This window comes from Polypterus senegalus, chromosome 5, assembly GCF_016835505.1.
Source record: "Polypterus senegalus isolate Bchr_013 chromosome 5, ASM1683550v1, whole genome shotgun sequence".
Classification (NCBI taxonomy): Eukaryota; Metazoa; Chordata; class Cladistia; order Polypteriformes; family Polypteridae; genus Polypterus; species Polypterus senegalus.
In genome coordinates, this window is record NC_053158.1 from 23,247,973 (window position 1) to 23,264,141 (window position 16,169).

Here is a 16,169-nt window from a genome sequence, read left to right on the forward strand (position 1 = left end):
AAAAGCTGCTCACAACCAAGTACCTTCTACTCCTTTTATCCATTTTTCTTACTAACTAGTTAGCACTAAGATGGTATGAACAGATTTTCATTTTGTTAAAGATTTAAGATTACAACATAAGACTGATCCAAATTAATTTATGAAGAAATGAAACAATAAAAGTCCACACATCCTTTTTAACAAACTGCTCAGTCCAGAGAGTCTGAGCCTATCTAGTAAAATTGGAACAAGGCACATGTAATTGTATGGCATGAGTCTATTACTGGGCACAATCTCACACAATCTTTAGAAGAGACTAATTTCTCATTGGAATAACTTAATAATGCACTATTCAAATTTTTATACAAATCAGCTTGCTAGGTATAGTATGTTGATACACTGCCACTCACATCAGTTCTGTTCAAAACAGACATAAGATCTAGCCAATCAGATAACTTGTGGTTATGAAGCTCATAGGCTGGGAATAGGCAAGAGCGCTATGTCAAAATGCTAAAAACTACACAACCTACCTAGCCTCGTGATCACTTCACATGAAAAATAAATGCCTCAGAGAGGTGAACATCAACTCAGCACCTCCAACAGGAAAAGAACACTGTAAAATATTTTTTTGTAAAATGTAACATAGATGTCAACAATGCTGCTATTAAAATTGCTGACTCAATTTGATAGACAGTTTTACACAATTTTGGGTTTGTGTTTAAAGGTTTGTATCCTGAAGTGGAGTGCCTGTTTTTTTTGTTATCATGGTTGATTTTCTGTATATAACACATCACCTAAAATGTACTTATAAATTAGTTGATCAGATCAGAGTGGCTATGTAGCACTCCTATCTAGTTTTGTACTCTGTATATGTGACAATATTGACCCTATAAAACCCCCTCCCTTATCGGCTATTAGTCCAGGATAATCTGTTAACCCTATGAACGGTCGCACAAGTACAAAAGATCAGAGAAACTCAAAATTACACAGCACAAAAGATTTATTTCTATTTACAATTAGATGTTTGTTTATAGTGTATTATGTTTCTTTTGAATTAAATGAACAACAAATATGGATAGCACTGTGAGAGATGAGCTGAACTGAAAATGTACCATTTCAGTGAGATTCCATTTTAGAAGCTGACATTACTTTATTTATCCTTCCACATCCCGGACACCTGCTCCCTTCCTTAACTCTTTGAAGGCTGATTTAAAATTTTTCCATCATGGCTGTAAACTACATTTTTCCTGGAAAAACATAACTTTGTGCTAAAAATGTCAACATTCTTTTTATCACTCAAACTGTTGAAATCATATAAGTAAAAAATCCATGAACACTCTGTACATTATTACTTTGAAGCATATGACATTCAAAGAAACCAACTGCATACAATGCAGAGTCCCATTGTTTGAAATATCTGTTGCACTGCTGATGTTCTTCTTCAGCAGGAACCTTCACTGTCACTTTTCTTCTGACAGCTCAAAATCCTCATCTGACGGGCTAAAATCTGAGTCATCACCAACACAAAACAATCTTCTGCAAGGTATATTTTCAAATTATTTACTGATAATTTGGATGGTTTAGGAGAACTTTTTTCCTCAGTGCCCAATAATGTTTAGTGAGGCCAGGGCAACATCCTCTGGAGCTGTAACAGTCAACATTGGATGGGATCCATCCCCCTCAAACCACCATACCCCGGGGTATATAATGCTGATCTTTTGTATTACTGACTCTGTGGAACTTAGTTATTAGTAGATCAGATAAGTAAATAATGAAGGTACTCAACATTTTATTTTTATGAAACCTATACAGCATAAATAATGAGTTCTCTGCTTGTTTCGATCTACGTATTCCACGTCAATTTAAGAGAAAGGAGGCATGTGCCATATACATGCAAAATTAGCCACGTGGATACAATTACAAACCTTGAAGGAGCCTGACGCCCCACCGCCCCAAACCAAAAACAGGAGAGTCTATGAAATAATAATAATAGCAAAAGATTTATTACTATTTACAAGACATTTCTATATTTTTGATAAAAGAAAAAGTGCAAAGCATCAGCACAGTTTGGAGAGCCTTCAGCATGCCTTTGGCTTTAATCATGATATGACACTTTGCATTTTCTGACTATAAAAGACCTAACAATTTTTTTGGACTTTTGACTATGATTTCGGCATTTCTACTTTGTTTTGACAGAATATATCATTGCGCGTCTTTGACTCTGTTCCTTCTTCTTTGATCTCATGGACAGTGGTGCAGTGGTTGGCAATGCTGCCGCGCAGCTCAGGTCACCTTTTTGGCCACAATAATTGGTCTAGTATAGTTGGCAGCTCTCAGGATGATTGCACCATTATAATCCTGTCAAATCTAGTTCAGTTAGTCCTTCCCCATTGACTTCAATGCACTGCGCCGAATTCAGTGATTTTCGCAAACACTTCTGTGATTTTCCCGAACCCGAGGCAAAGCAAACACCGTGGGTTCGCTCATCACTAGCTGTCACTATATGAAAGTTCTCTTAAAAATAAGAGATAAAAACTTTATTTCTTTTTTGGAAATTTGTTCCTTAAACAGCCTGGGTCATATAAAACTCATAGTGAATTGTCTAAATGGTTCACTTCATATACTAATGTGCAGCAAATTTGCCTGAGACCAGAAAGTATGATGACTGGGCGTAATTACTGTTAGAATTTACATAGCCCAAAACTAGCCTAAATAAACTAGCAAAATTGAAGATAACAAGACCAATTGCTTTGAAAGTGTCTTAACTGTTTGGATCAGAATGGTGCTTTCTGCTTGTAGTAAACAGAAGAGATTAGTTTTTAAAGGCATATGACAACAAGTACTTTAAACATAGCCAGGCCTGTAACGCTATTGGACTAAAGATCATCAACCAAACAAAAGAGAAAAGCTAATAGTTCCTAAACAGACAAAAAGGTCAAAATCTAAGTATAAAACCAAAAGAAATTTCTCAAAAATCAAATATTCTCTCGCTACACACAAAGTACACAAGTACTATGGAGTATGTGGCTTGGCCTTAAATAAGATGGCTGTCAAACACACCTAATTGCACCACACAACATTCAACACGCATGCTCCATTATTGGTTTAGCTTTTTCTTCAAAACTTAATCTTTAAATTTTTAGTTCCTTGTTTTACGAGAACTCATGAAAATGTAGGGTGCCACAATGTCAATGGGGAATAACATTAAGTTTCATTACACTCCAGAAGTTGCGCTTGATAATATCAAAACTATATGACAATATAGAAAACTAAATCAAGAATAAAAATAACAAATGCTATGATCATAGCCATTGTATTAATTTTAACACTTAAAAAAATTTTAAATCACTGTGTTTGAAAGCCTAATTATTTTCTCAAGCTTGCATTCCCCTGCAGTTTTTGCTATACTTTAATTATGTGTTCTTCTTCTATATCCCAAAGATCTGTATCTCAAATTTACCAGTGACAATAAAATGAAGCAGTGCAGTAAATGTGAATGCATGCATCAGTGTGTTCTGTATTGGACTATTGTATCATCTAGCTTTGGTTTCTGATACTGAATTGGGTAAGTGGATTACAAGGATGCTCAATTATTCATTATGAAATTTTCTCCCTCCTCTCGGTCACATTAAGACACAAACTAACTGAACAGTATTTTCTACATGCTGTTACTAAAAGGAAGAATACTTTGCCTGGTTCACCCAGAAAGGCAGAGCATAGAATTATAGTACATAATTCCACACCAAAAGCTAAATGCTTCCGATAAGGTAAACTTTGCCAATGTTTCTGAGAAAGCAACCTCTGCAAAAGCATCTGCAGAGGTTGTGGGACTAAATTAGTCCCACAGCTCCGGTCTCTAATGTGTGGTTGAATTCTCAAAAAGTATAGGTTTATTAAAAGTTATGGCTATTTATATAAAAAAGTGCCAGCAATTTCTAGATCTCCAACATCTCAGGATAAATAAAACTATTTCAGAGATATAACGTTTATTTTTTCTTGAAAATGTAATATCTGAAATTTGTACTTCTTTGTTTTAGGAGAACTTACAAGAATGCAGCTTGACACAATGTTTGTGAAGAGTAAATTTGTATTTTCCAGGCTCATCTTTCAGGATTTCGTAAGCTGTGCTCGAAAACAGTTACTGACAATCATGGAACCTTAATTTAACGATGAAGAGGTCAGTGAGTTTTTTGGGCCCTAGCTGTGAAAAGCCACCGTCAAGTTAGTTGTGTTGGCATGAATTAAAGATTTCTCACATTTTCCTCATCCTGTTTTGGGTTTGAAATAAAGGGTGGAATTGCAAGCATACAAAACCAGTCCAGTCTGAAACCTTATGAGCACTACAACCTCTGTAGTGACAAAACACTTCAATACAATACACTATGCTAATTTATGGCCCCTACTAGACCTGACAACAATGTCTTGGGAGTCTATAGGAAATGGAAATCCCCATCAGAAAAATACCCCATTAAGAGAAACATTCCCTCTCTACCTACTTCACCCTCCATGTTACCCCGATGATGCTTTAAAAAAAAAAAAAAAAAAAAAAAAGGTTTTCAAATATTAACTAACCCTTCTTTAAAATGTTTAAATTGTGATGGTTTGATAAAGTTAAAATTAGTTTCTCACAGTTTGGGCCTGTTCTCAAAAGGACTTGCAGTCTGCTGAATAGTCTAATAAAAGGTTTGCTACTGAATGGTAACACCCCACTGAATGAATGAAGGTTAGTATTTAAACTTTTTTTTTCCCCCTAACGTGGTTTTAATGGGTCAGTTGCACTGCACATTCACTACACTGTCACTAAACAAAAATAAATAAATAAACATTGAGTAAATCAGAGCAAAACGAGTTTCCTGCTCAGGACTGTTGAGTTCAGTCTCCATTATAGACTTACAAGCCCAGAAATGCATGAAGACCACAGATGATGATGATGATATTAATAATACTACTAATAATAATAATACAACACCCAGATTAGGTAGTTGCAGCATGTACAGTGGGATGCAAAAGTTTGGGCAACCTTGTTAATAGTCATTATTTTCCTGTATAAATCGTTGGTTGTTACGATAAAAAATGTCAGTTAAATATATCATATAGGAGACACAAACAGTGATATCTGAGAAGTGAAATGAAGTTTATTGGATTTACAGAAAGTGTGCAATAATTGTTCAAACAAAATCAGGCAGGTGCATAAATTTGGGCACCGTTGTCATTTTATTGATTCCAAAACTTTTAGAACTAATTATTGGAACTCAAATTGGCTTGGTAAGCTCAATGACCCCTGACCTACGTACACAGGTGAATCCTATAATGAGAAAGAGTATTTAAGGGGGTCAATTGTAAGTTTCCTTCCTCCTTTAATTTTCTCTGAAGAGTAGCAACATGGGGGTCACAAAACAACTCTCAAATGACCTGAAGACAAAGATTGTTCACCATCATGGTTTAGGGAAGGATACAGAAAGCTGTCCCAGAGATTTAAGCTGTCTGTTTCCACAGTTAGGAACATATTGAGGAAATGGAAGACCACAGGCTCAGTTCAAGTTAAGGCTCCAAGTGGCAGACCAAGAAAGATTTTGGATAGACAGAAGCGGCGAATGGTGAGAACAGTCAGAGTCAATCCATAGACCAGCACCAAAGATCTACAACATCATCTTGCAGCAGTTGGAGTCACTGTGCATCGTTCAACCATTCGCGCACTTTACACAAGGAGATGCTGTATGCGAGAGTGATGCAGAGGAAGCCTTTTCTCACCCACAGCACAAACAGAGCCGCTTGAGGTATGCTCAAGCACATTTGGACAAGCCAGCTTCATTTTGGAATAAGGTGCTGTGGACTGATGAAACTAAAATTGAGTTATTTGGGCATAACAAGGGGCGTTATGCATGGAGGAAAAAGAACACAGCATTCCAAGAAAAACACCTGCTACCTACAGTAAAATATGGTGGTGGTTCCATCATGCTGTGGGGCTGTGTGGCCAGTGCAGGGACTGGGAATCTTGTCAAAGTTGAGAGACGCATGGATTCCACTCAGTATCAGCAGATTCTGGAGACCAATGTCCAGGAATCAGTGACAAAGCTGAAGCTGCGCCGGGGCTGGATCTTTCAGCAAGACAACGACCCGAAACACTGCTCAAAATCCCCTAAGACATTCATGCAGAGGAACAAGTACAACGTTCTGGAATGGCCATCTCAGTCCCCAGACCTGAATATAATTGAAAATCTGTGGTGTGAGTTAAAGAGAGCTGTCCATGCTCGGAAGCCATCAAACCTGAATGAACTAGAGATGTTTTGTAAAGAGGAATGGTCCAAAATACCTTCAACCACAATCCAGACTCTCATTGGAACCTACAGGAAGCGTTTAGAGGCTGTAATTTCTGCAAAAGGCTGATCTACTAAATATTGATTTCATTTCTTTTTTGTGGTGCCCAAATTTATGCACCTGCCTGATTTTGTTTGAACAATTATTGTACACTTTCTGTAAATCCAATAAACTTCATTTCACTTCTCAAATCTCACTGTTTGTGTCTCCTATATGATATATTTAACTGACATTTTTTATCGTAACAACCAACGATTTATACAGGAAAATAATGACTATTAACAAGGTTGCCCAAACTTTTGTATCTCACTGTATTTATATCGTTCTGTGGGCACCTTCAACAGGGAGTAAAACTAATACAGCCTGTTGTTAGAGGATCTAGGACAAACTGCAGGGAATTTACCTCATAAATGGTCTGGAAGCATCTAGACAATCCATAGGAGTAGCTAGAAAATATACTGAAAATACTGTTAAGTAGGTATTTCCAATTTGGCATGTTATAACCACAACATCTTGCCTGGAAAAAGAAAACCAAACTGCAGTGGTAATTATTAACATTCAATTATTATTTATGTGATCTTAAACTGCAAAGCCGAGGATAAATCTGGTTTGCAAGTTTTCACTAAATACCACACCCATTCTTGGCACATGTGCAGTCTTCCATGCTTTAGCCATGTATGTGTAGATTATCTTTCCACACACCTAGAGATGCATTTTGTTAGGCTAACTGACAATTTAGGCCTGGCCCTGTGCGAGTGTCTGTGTGGGAGTGTGCATTAAGGAGCCATGCAAAGGACTGATATTTTGTTCCAGGGATGGTTCTTGCATTACATCTGGTAATGCTGAACTTCCAATGACCTAGAACTAGATTAAACTACCAGGTATTCTTATTTTTGACTTGTTGAAACTTGAAGTCATCATGAAAACAAACATATTTAGGGTAATCATATCTAATTTCAAAGGTATAAAATGGCATTGCCTTTTGACAGAATCTGTTCTGCAGTTCGGCAAAAAACAAAAATAAAATCCCCAAAATAATTCAATTCTATTATTTCATCCTACACAGATCTTAACACAAAAATAACATTATACTAAAATAAAGGATTCCTCAGTGAGCCAACTCACTGCACTTAAAAAAGGGATATTTCCCCACTTCACCCCTTCCCTTATGGGATATGTATCTGTTAAGAAAAAGAAAATTCTGTTAGTTTATTGGTCTTGTATCATACAATCCCCAAAAAAACTATAAGAACTGATTGGCATTTATAAATATTGTGCTGGAGTGAGAATATTTGTGTTAATCCTTTTCACAGTCTTAAATTTGAGTGTACAGTAGTCATAAATATTAGGCAGAGATATTACCAATTCATGAGTCTGCACCACAAAAAGGCAAAAGCCTCAGAGCGCTAGTATCTGGCGATTATTATTTTCTACAACAGAGCATTCTCTGGGACTGCGATTAGCCTGCTCTAACAATGACCAAAATACAAATTGCTTTATTACTGCATCAACATAAAAGGCAAAGAATTTAGACTCTGGTTAAAAAGCATCCCAGGTGGAGAAGAGGATAAGAGGGCAAAATGTGTTCAAAGCTCAGGAAGAAATACCCAGACAATTTAATTACTCGTTTAGCAATGCAAAACCTATCCCTACCTGTTTTCCTTATCTGTTTAACCTTTTGAAATTTTAATATTTTTCACCTGGCTACTGTAGCTCTTTCATAATTGTTTTGCTGCTGTTTCTAAAAGATTTAATTGCCAAAGTTTGTCATTGGTTTGTATTCCTACAAGGTGCCAGTTCTAATTCTTTCCTTAGTACACACTTTTGCTCTTATTTTGCAAGGATATAAAACAAAAGACTGAAAGGTGCCATATTCTGTCAGACTACATTGCAACTAATCCAGAACCCGCTAAGTGTATTAAATAGTAATCTTTTAAACAATAAAATCTAACAGAAGAACTAACCAAAAAATACCAGACTGTAAGTTATACAACATTGCATTTTAAATCAAAAACCCCTAACAAATAAAAATGCAAAGAAAATAGTAAAATCTAGGTAGTTTAATGTCAACTGGCTGTTCATTACATGGGATTTCATTCCGTCAATGACGACTAACAATTACAATAACAAATAATGGGTTTTTGAATGAACTATCTGCTGTATAAGATACAAGATTTCTAGGTAATTTACAATTTTTTATTGTGACATTTGACATCATTTTCTAAGCTTAATGAACCTAAATTTATGTATTTGGTAATTTCACAATTTACTGGACCACAAAAAAAATCCCACAAAACCTCAAATGATTTTGCTTCCAACAGAATATGCCAACCAGATATGGAAAGCTTCCATAGTTTTATAAACACATACTGTATTTCATGCCAGGAAGTAATACTATATATAGTTATTAAGGTATATGAAGTCTAAAGAATGCAGGCAGCATGGAGAAAACAAAGCTAATGTTTTCTTCATCTTTTCTCCAATGCTATAAGCATTCTCCAATGTCTATCTGTTCAAATGCTAGCAAATAACTTCAAACTTCAGTTTTAGCTAAGGCATGAATTTTGTATTTGCAATTAGCATATTTTTCACTGTCTTTTCTATATAGCCCTTTACACTGCTACTGAGTTGTTCTTGTAAATATAATATTCTGTGTATTCAAACACTTTCAAAATATTGGGAAGGCAGCATCTTCTTGTCTTAATACATGCCTAATACTCTTACAGCACCTAACTGGATGGCTTACTTTTTATCTGTAACAGCCAAGTTAAATGGAAGTTAATAGTACAATAAAGTTACGTATGCATTACACAAAAAAATAAATACATAAAAATCGCCCTATAAAGGAACAAATCAAACATTAAGTATATGGTAGCCCATCATCAAAGTTGTTCTCTACTAGTATTCTTTAAAGATATTGCTTAACAAATGTAATCAATGCAAGCACTCTAACCAAATGTTGGCATTTCTAATCAATTACTACTTGCTGTATGCACTTTGGGGAAAAAAGAGGGATTTGAATAAAACTGGTTTAGCCAATAATAAAGTGTTTTGACTTATACCACAAAATTGATAAATATAATTAAACACACACAGTGGGTATTTTATTTAACTTTATTTCAAATGCTCGACAATTACTTCCCACTTCTGTTTCAAATTGTGACTGCATCTTGAGAGAGGGTACTCTTCAGTGCATCACTGCAGTACAATGTAATGCTGTTTCAGTGTTTATAAAAAACTTTACAAACTCCATAAAAGTGTAGACGTGTCTTTCACACAAAAATGTTATGCACTTGGAAGTTTATTTTACATACATACAAAAAATCACAAACAAATACATACAAACACACACACAAACAAATACATTTATATATATATATTAATTCATACATATACATATGCACACACATATATATTTTATATACACACATACTCTATACCTGATGGATACAGGTCTGGAGAGCATTTAATGGAAATCACATGGACAGCCTTCATTCGCCAAAGTAATGTCTTTTTTGGCAGCAACAAAAACACTGGATGCAGGGTAAAATGTCTAATGAGTATGTTAGATGTGACTGTACCATTATTCCTTGTTTTTCAAGCTCCTGCTGAACAAATACAGAGTGGCATCCCGTGCCAGGCAAACACAATACTGCATCTATGTGCTTGGTCAACATGCACCTGCTGTAACATCTGTAGTGTTTCAGTTGCTGACTTTCCAAGAAGCTCTGAAAATATGTTGGCTCATTGCTCAAAAATAAACATTTTTCACTTCTGTGATGCAAAATGCACAGTTTTCTGCCAAACTGAGGAGAAAACTCCTTTGTAAATGTTAGTAACTAAACAACTGGCATACTGATTTTCATACAATTGGCATATATATATATATATATATATATATATATATATATATAAACTGCTCAAAAAATTAAAGGAACACTTTGAAAACACATCAGATCTCAATGGGAAAAAGAAATCCTCCTGGATATCTATACTGATATAGACTGGGTAATGTGTTAGGAACGAAAGGATGCCACATCGTTTGATGGAAATGAAAATGATCAACCTACAGAGCCCTGAATTCAAAGACGCCCCAAAAATCAGAGTGAAAAATTATGTGGCAGGCTAGTCCATTTTGCCAAAATTTAATTGCAGCAACTCAAAATTGTATGCAGCACTTTGTATGGCCCCTGTGTTCTTGTATACATGCCTGACAACATCGGTGCATGCTTCTAATGAGATGACAGATGGTGTTGTGGGGATCTCCTCCCAGATCTGGACCAGGGCATCACTGAGCTCCTGGACAGTCTGAGGTGCAACCTGGTGGCATTGGATGGACCAAAACATAATGTCCCAGAGGTGTTCTATTGGATTTAGGTCAGGAAAGTGTGGTGGCCAGTCAATGGTATCAATTCCTTCATCCTCCAGGAACTGCCTGCATACTCTCACCACATGAGGCCAGGAATTGTCGTGCACCAGGAGCCACTGTACCAGCATAGGGTCTGACAATGGGTCCAAGGATTTCATCCTGATACCTAATGGCAGCCAAGGTGCCTTTGTCAAGCCTGTAGCGGTCTGTGTGACCCTCCATGGATATGCCTCCCCAGACAATCATTAACCCACCACCAAACTGCTCATGCTGAATGATGTTACAGGCAGCATAATGTTCTCCATGGCTTCTCCAGACCCTTTCACTTCTGTCACGTGCTCAGGGTGAACCTGCTCTCATCTGTAAAAGCACAGGGTACCAGTGGTGCATCTGCCAATTCTGGTATTCTATGGCGAATGCCAATCGAGCTGCATGCTGCTGGGCAGTGAGCTCAGGGCCCATTAGAGGACATGGGGCCCTTGGGTCACCCTCATGAAGTCTTTCTGGTTGTTTGGTCAGAGACATTCACACCAGTGGCCTGCTGGAGGTCATTTTGTAGGGCTCTGGCAGTGCTCATCCTGTTCCTCCTTGCCCAAAGGAGCAGATACTGGTCCTGCTGATGGGTTATGGACCTTCTATGGCCCTCTCCAGCTCTCCTAGAGTAACTGCTTGTCTCCTAGAATCTCCTCCATGCCCTTGAGACTGTGCAGGGAGACACAGCAAACCTTCTGGCAATGACACGTATTGATGTGCCATCCTGGAGAAGTTGGACTACCTGTGCAACCTCTGTAGGGTCCAGGTATCACCTCATGCTACCAGTAGTGACACTGACTGTAGCCAAATGCAAAACTAGTGAAGAAACAGTCAGAAAAGATGAGGAGGGAAAATGTCAGTGGCCTCCACCTGTTAAACCATTCCTGTTTTGGGGTCATCTCATTGTTGCCCCTCTAGTGCATCTGTTGTTAATTTCATTAACACCACAGCAGCTGAAACTGATTAACAACCCCTCTGCTACTTAACTGACCAGATTAATATCCCATAAGTTTCATTGACTTTATGCTATACTCTGATTAAAAAGTGTTCCTTTAATTCTTTTGAGCAGTATATATATATATATATATATATATATATATATAGTCACGCTTGGGTCACAGATTTTCAGAGACACAGGAGGTTGTAGAAAACAGGAATTTTATTCAAACACTGCAAACAAACATTTGCTTCTTTTTCTAAAGCTTAAACGTGCTCAATGACAAGTCAGAGATGACAGTTCCGCTAGGAGAAGAGAATGTCAGAGATAGAGAGAGATAAAAGCAAAACAATCAATTCCAAAACTGACAGACGCTGCACAAGGCTTTTAAGTAAATGTAGTACAGCGCGAGGTCTTTATTACGCGTTATAAGCGCCAAGTGAGAAGGGTAAGGAGCAACGTGAAGGTAGACTGTGTTTCAGGGGTATTCCCAGGGCGTCTGTGTCCTCTTGGGTGCGATCACCCCTCCAGCTTACTATATATATATATATATATATACACATACATACATACACACACATATATATACACTGTATCTCTATTATGAAAAAAATTTTGGGAGGGAGACGAGACGTGATCTTCTCGGAAGACAATCTGATGTCCCGCGAAAGACTAACGTCACGCGGGAAAAGGCAGTGAGACAACATTTAAAACAAGTTCGCAGACATCTAACCAAGCAGTTGTTGGAATGCTTTTGGCAGACAGACATCATGTGCTCCCAGCTCTTAAAACAATGACAAGCGACAAGCAGATCACACAGCTTGCCAGCAGCAGCAGCAGGAAGCCAGCAGATGATCTGGGTGCTTCTCCTTTGCGTGCGTTCAGCCCCCCCTTCACAACGCAAGCATCAGAGACACGAAGTGGCAAAAGGACAGCTGCTATACAGGCATTTAAATGATTGACGTGCAGCGTGACAAAAAGAACACGCAGCTCGCCAGCAGCAGAAAGACAGCAGATGATCCGATGGCATCTCCTTAGCGTGCATTCAACCACCCCCCTTCACAACACGAGTAGTGTTTTACGTCCTGTGAGAAAGATTTAACCATGCCCAGAGCCGGAAATAAAGGACAAGTATTGTTTTTACAAAAGTTTTAAAGCAAAAGTGAAAACCTTCTTCTTTCCCATTTTGGACTCGGTTTTCGGGTTTTGGCGATGCTGTGGTGATTCCTGATTCCGCGTCTTCTCGGGTTCGTTCCCACAGAAATTTTGATTCAGGTCCTCTGCAAACGGCGCTAGAGTATCCTGCCGGCTACGCCACTGTGAACGATAGGGGGCGCCTCGCTCCCTTGAACCCCTGTCCACGACTCCAGACACCAGGTAAAAGTCCAAATGTTGACTTTATTTCTCTTCCACAGTGCACAAAGCACACTCTCCTCCACAATACTCATAAATCTCACAATAATACAATAATAAACAAATAACCAATCCTCCAGCTCCCAGGCAGCGTTGCCACCCTTCCACCCAGCTCAGCTCGTTGTCTGGGAGTTCCCACAGTCCTTTTATACTTCCTGACCCGGAAGTGTTTCTGCCCAATAGTCCACAAGTCCTTTTCCTTCCGGGTCAGGGTAAATCGTCCCTTTCTTCAACCCGAAGTCCGTCGCTCTTCCTGTGACGAACCTCCGGTCACAGGGCACGAAAAGCCCTCGGTCCTCCCTGCAGCTCCCTCCTGTGGCCCCACGGCATCCAGCAGGGCTTTGCATAAAAACTCCAATGTCCATGATGCCCTGCTGGTCTTCTGGGGACCTCCTCGCTGCAAGGAGGGCTCCACCTGGCGGCTTGGGGGTATTGGCCGGGATAAATGGCCGCCATCCATTACAACACATACTCTATACCTGATGGATACAGGTCTGGAGAGCATTTAATGGAAATCACATGGACAGCCTTCATTCGCCAAAGTAATGTCTTTTGGCAGCAACAAAACACTGGATGCAGGGTAAAATGTCTAATGAGTATGTTAGATGTGACTGTACCATTATTCCTTGTTTTTCAAGCTCCTGCTGAACAAATACAGAGTGGCATCCCGTGCCAGGCAAACACAATACTGCATCTATGTGCTTGGTCAACATGCACCTGCTGTAACATCTGTAGTGTTTCAGTTGCTGACTTTCCAAGAAGCTCTGAAAGTATGTTGGCTCATTGCTCAAAAATAAACATTTTTCACTTCTGTGATGCAAAATGCACAGTTTTCTGCCAAACTGAGGAGAAAACTCCTTTGTAAATGTTAGTAACTAAACAACTGGCATACTGATTTTCATACAATTGGCATATATATATATATATATATATATATATATATATATATATATATATATATATATATATATATATATATATATATATAAACTGCTCAAAAAATTAAAGGAACACTTTGAAAACACATCAGATCTCAATGGGAAAAAGAAATCCTCCTGGATATCTATACTGATATAGACTGGGTAATGTGTTAGAACGAAAGGATGCCACATCGTTTGATGGAAATGAAAATGATCAACCTACAGAGCCCTGAATTCAAAGACGCCCCAAAAATCAGAGTGAAAAATTATGTGGCAGGCTAGTCCATTTTGCCAAAATTTAATTGCAGCAACTCAAAATTGTACGCAGCACTTTGTATGGCCCCTGTGTTCTTGTATACATGCCTGACAACATCGGTGCATGCTTCTAATGAGATGACAGATGGTGTTGTGGGGATCTCCTCCCAGATCTGGACCAGGGCATCACTGAGCTCCTGGACAGTCTGAGGTGCAACCTGGTGGCATTGGATGGACCAAAACATAATGTCCCAGAGGTGTTCTATTGGATTTAGGTCAGGAAAGTGTGGTGGCCAGTCAATGGTATCAATTCCTTCATCCTCCAGGAACTGCCTGCATACTCTCACCACATGAGGCCAGGAATTGTCGTGCACCAGGAGCCACTGTACCAGCATAGGGTCTGACAATGGGTCCAAGGATTTCATCCTGATACCTAATGGCAGCCAAGGTGCCTTTGTCAAGCCTGTAGCGGTCTGTGTGACCCTCCATGGATATGCCTCCCCAGACAATCATTAACCCACCACCAAACTGCTCATGCTGAATGATGTTACAGGCAGCATAATGTTCTCCATGGCTTCTCCAGACCCTTTCACTTCTGTCACGTGCTCAGGGTGAACCTGCTCTCATCTGTAAAAGCACAGGGCACCAGTGGTGCATCTGCCAATTCTGGTATTCTATGGCGAATGCCAATCGAGCTGCATGCTGCTGGGCAGTGAGCTCAGGGCCCATTAGAGGACATGGGGCCCTTGGGTCACCCTCATGAAGTCTTTCTGGTTGTTTGGTCAGAGACATTCACACCAGTGGCCTGCTGGAGGTCATTTTGTAGGGCTCTGGCAGTGCTCATCCTGTTCCTCCTGCCCAAAGGAGCAGATACTGGTCCTGCTGATGGGTTATGGACCTTCTATGGCCCTCTCCAGCTCTCCTAGAGTAACTGCTTGTCTCCTAGAATCTCCTCCATGCCCTTGAGACTGTGCAGGGAGACACAGCAAACCTTCTGGCAATGACACGTATTGATGTGCCATCCTGGAGAAGTTGGACTACCTGTGCAACCTCTGTAGGGTCCAGGTATCGCCTCATGCTACCAGTAGTGACACTGACTGTAGCCAAATGCAAAACTAGTGAAGAAACAGTCAGAAAAGATGAGGAGGGAAAAATGTCAGTGGCCTCCACCTGTTAAACCATTCCTGTTTTGGGGTCATCTCATTGTTGCCCCTCTAGTGCATCTGTTGTTAATTTCATTAACACCACAGCAGCTGAAACTGATTAACAACCCTCTGCTACTTAACTGACCAGATTAATATCCCATAAGTTTCATTGACTTTATGCTATACTCTGATTAAAAAGTGTTCCTTTAATTCTTTTGAGCAGTATATATATATATATATATATATATATATATATAAACTGCTCAAAAAATTAAAGGAACACTTTGAAAACACATCAGATCTCAATGGGAAAAAGAAATCCTCCTGGATATCTATACTGATATAGACTGGGTAATGTGTTAGGAACGAAAGGATGCCACATCGCTTGATGGAAATGAAAATGATCAACCTACAGAGCCCTGAATTCAAAGACACCCCAAAAATCAGAGTGAAAAATTATGTGGCAGGCTAGTCCATTTTGCCAAAATTTAATTGCAGCAACTCAAAATTGTACGCAGCACTTTGTATGGCCCCTGTGTTCTTGTATACATGCCTGACAACATCGGTGCATGCTTCTAATGAGATGACAGATGGTGTTGTGGGGATCTCCTCCCAGATCTGGACCAGGGCATCACTGAGCTCCTGGACAGTCTGAGGTGCAACCTGGTGGCATTGGATGGACCAAAACATAATGTCCCAGAGGTGTTCTATTGGATTTAGGTCAGGAAAGTGTGGTGGCCAGTCAATGGTATCAATTCCTTCATCCTCCAGGAACTGCCTGCATACTCTCACCACATGAG

The 16,169-nt window shown here is 39.1% G+C and overlaps 1 protein-coding gene and 1 long non-coding RNA gene across 5 annotated transcripts in view; one reads left to right on the forward strand and one right to left on the reverse strand.

Moving 5' to 3' along the window:
- Positions 1-16,169, reverse strand: part of mtrr (5-methyltetrahydrofolate-homocysteine methyltransferase reductase) — a 142,980-nt gene that overhangs the window by 27,276 nt on the left and 99,535 nt on the right. The window lies entirely within an intron of this gene.
- The window catches only part of LOC120530159, a 32,563-nt gene that overhangs the window by 4,896 nt on the left and 11,498 nt on the right, over positions 1-16,169 (forward strand). The window contains exons 2-3 of one of the 2 annotated variants that reach the window (XR_005633908.1): positions 1,458-1,522; positions 4,017-4,156. This is a non-coding gene — a long non-coding RNA (uncharacterized LOC120530159). The remainder of the gene's footprint in view (positions 1-1,457; positions 1,523-4,016; positions 4,157-16,169) is intronic. The other variant, XR_005633909.1, reaches the window with a different exon arrangement.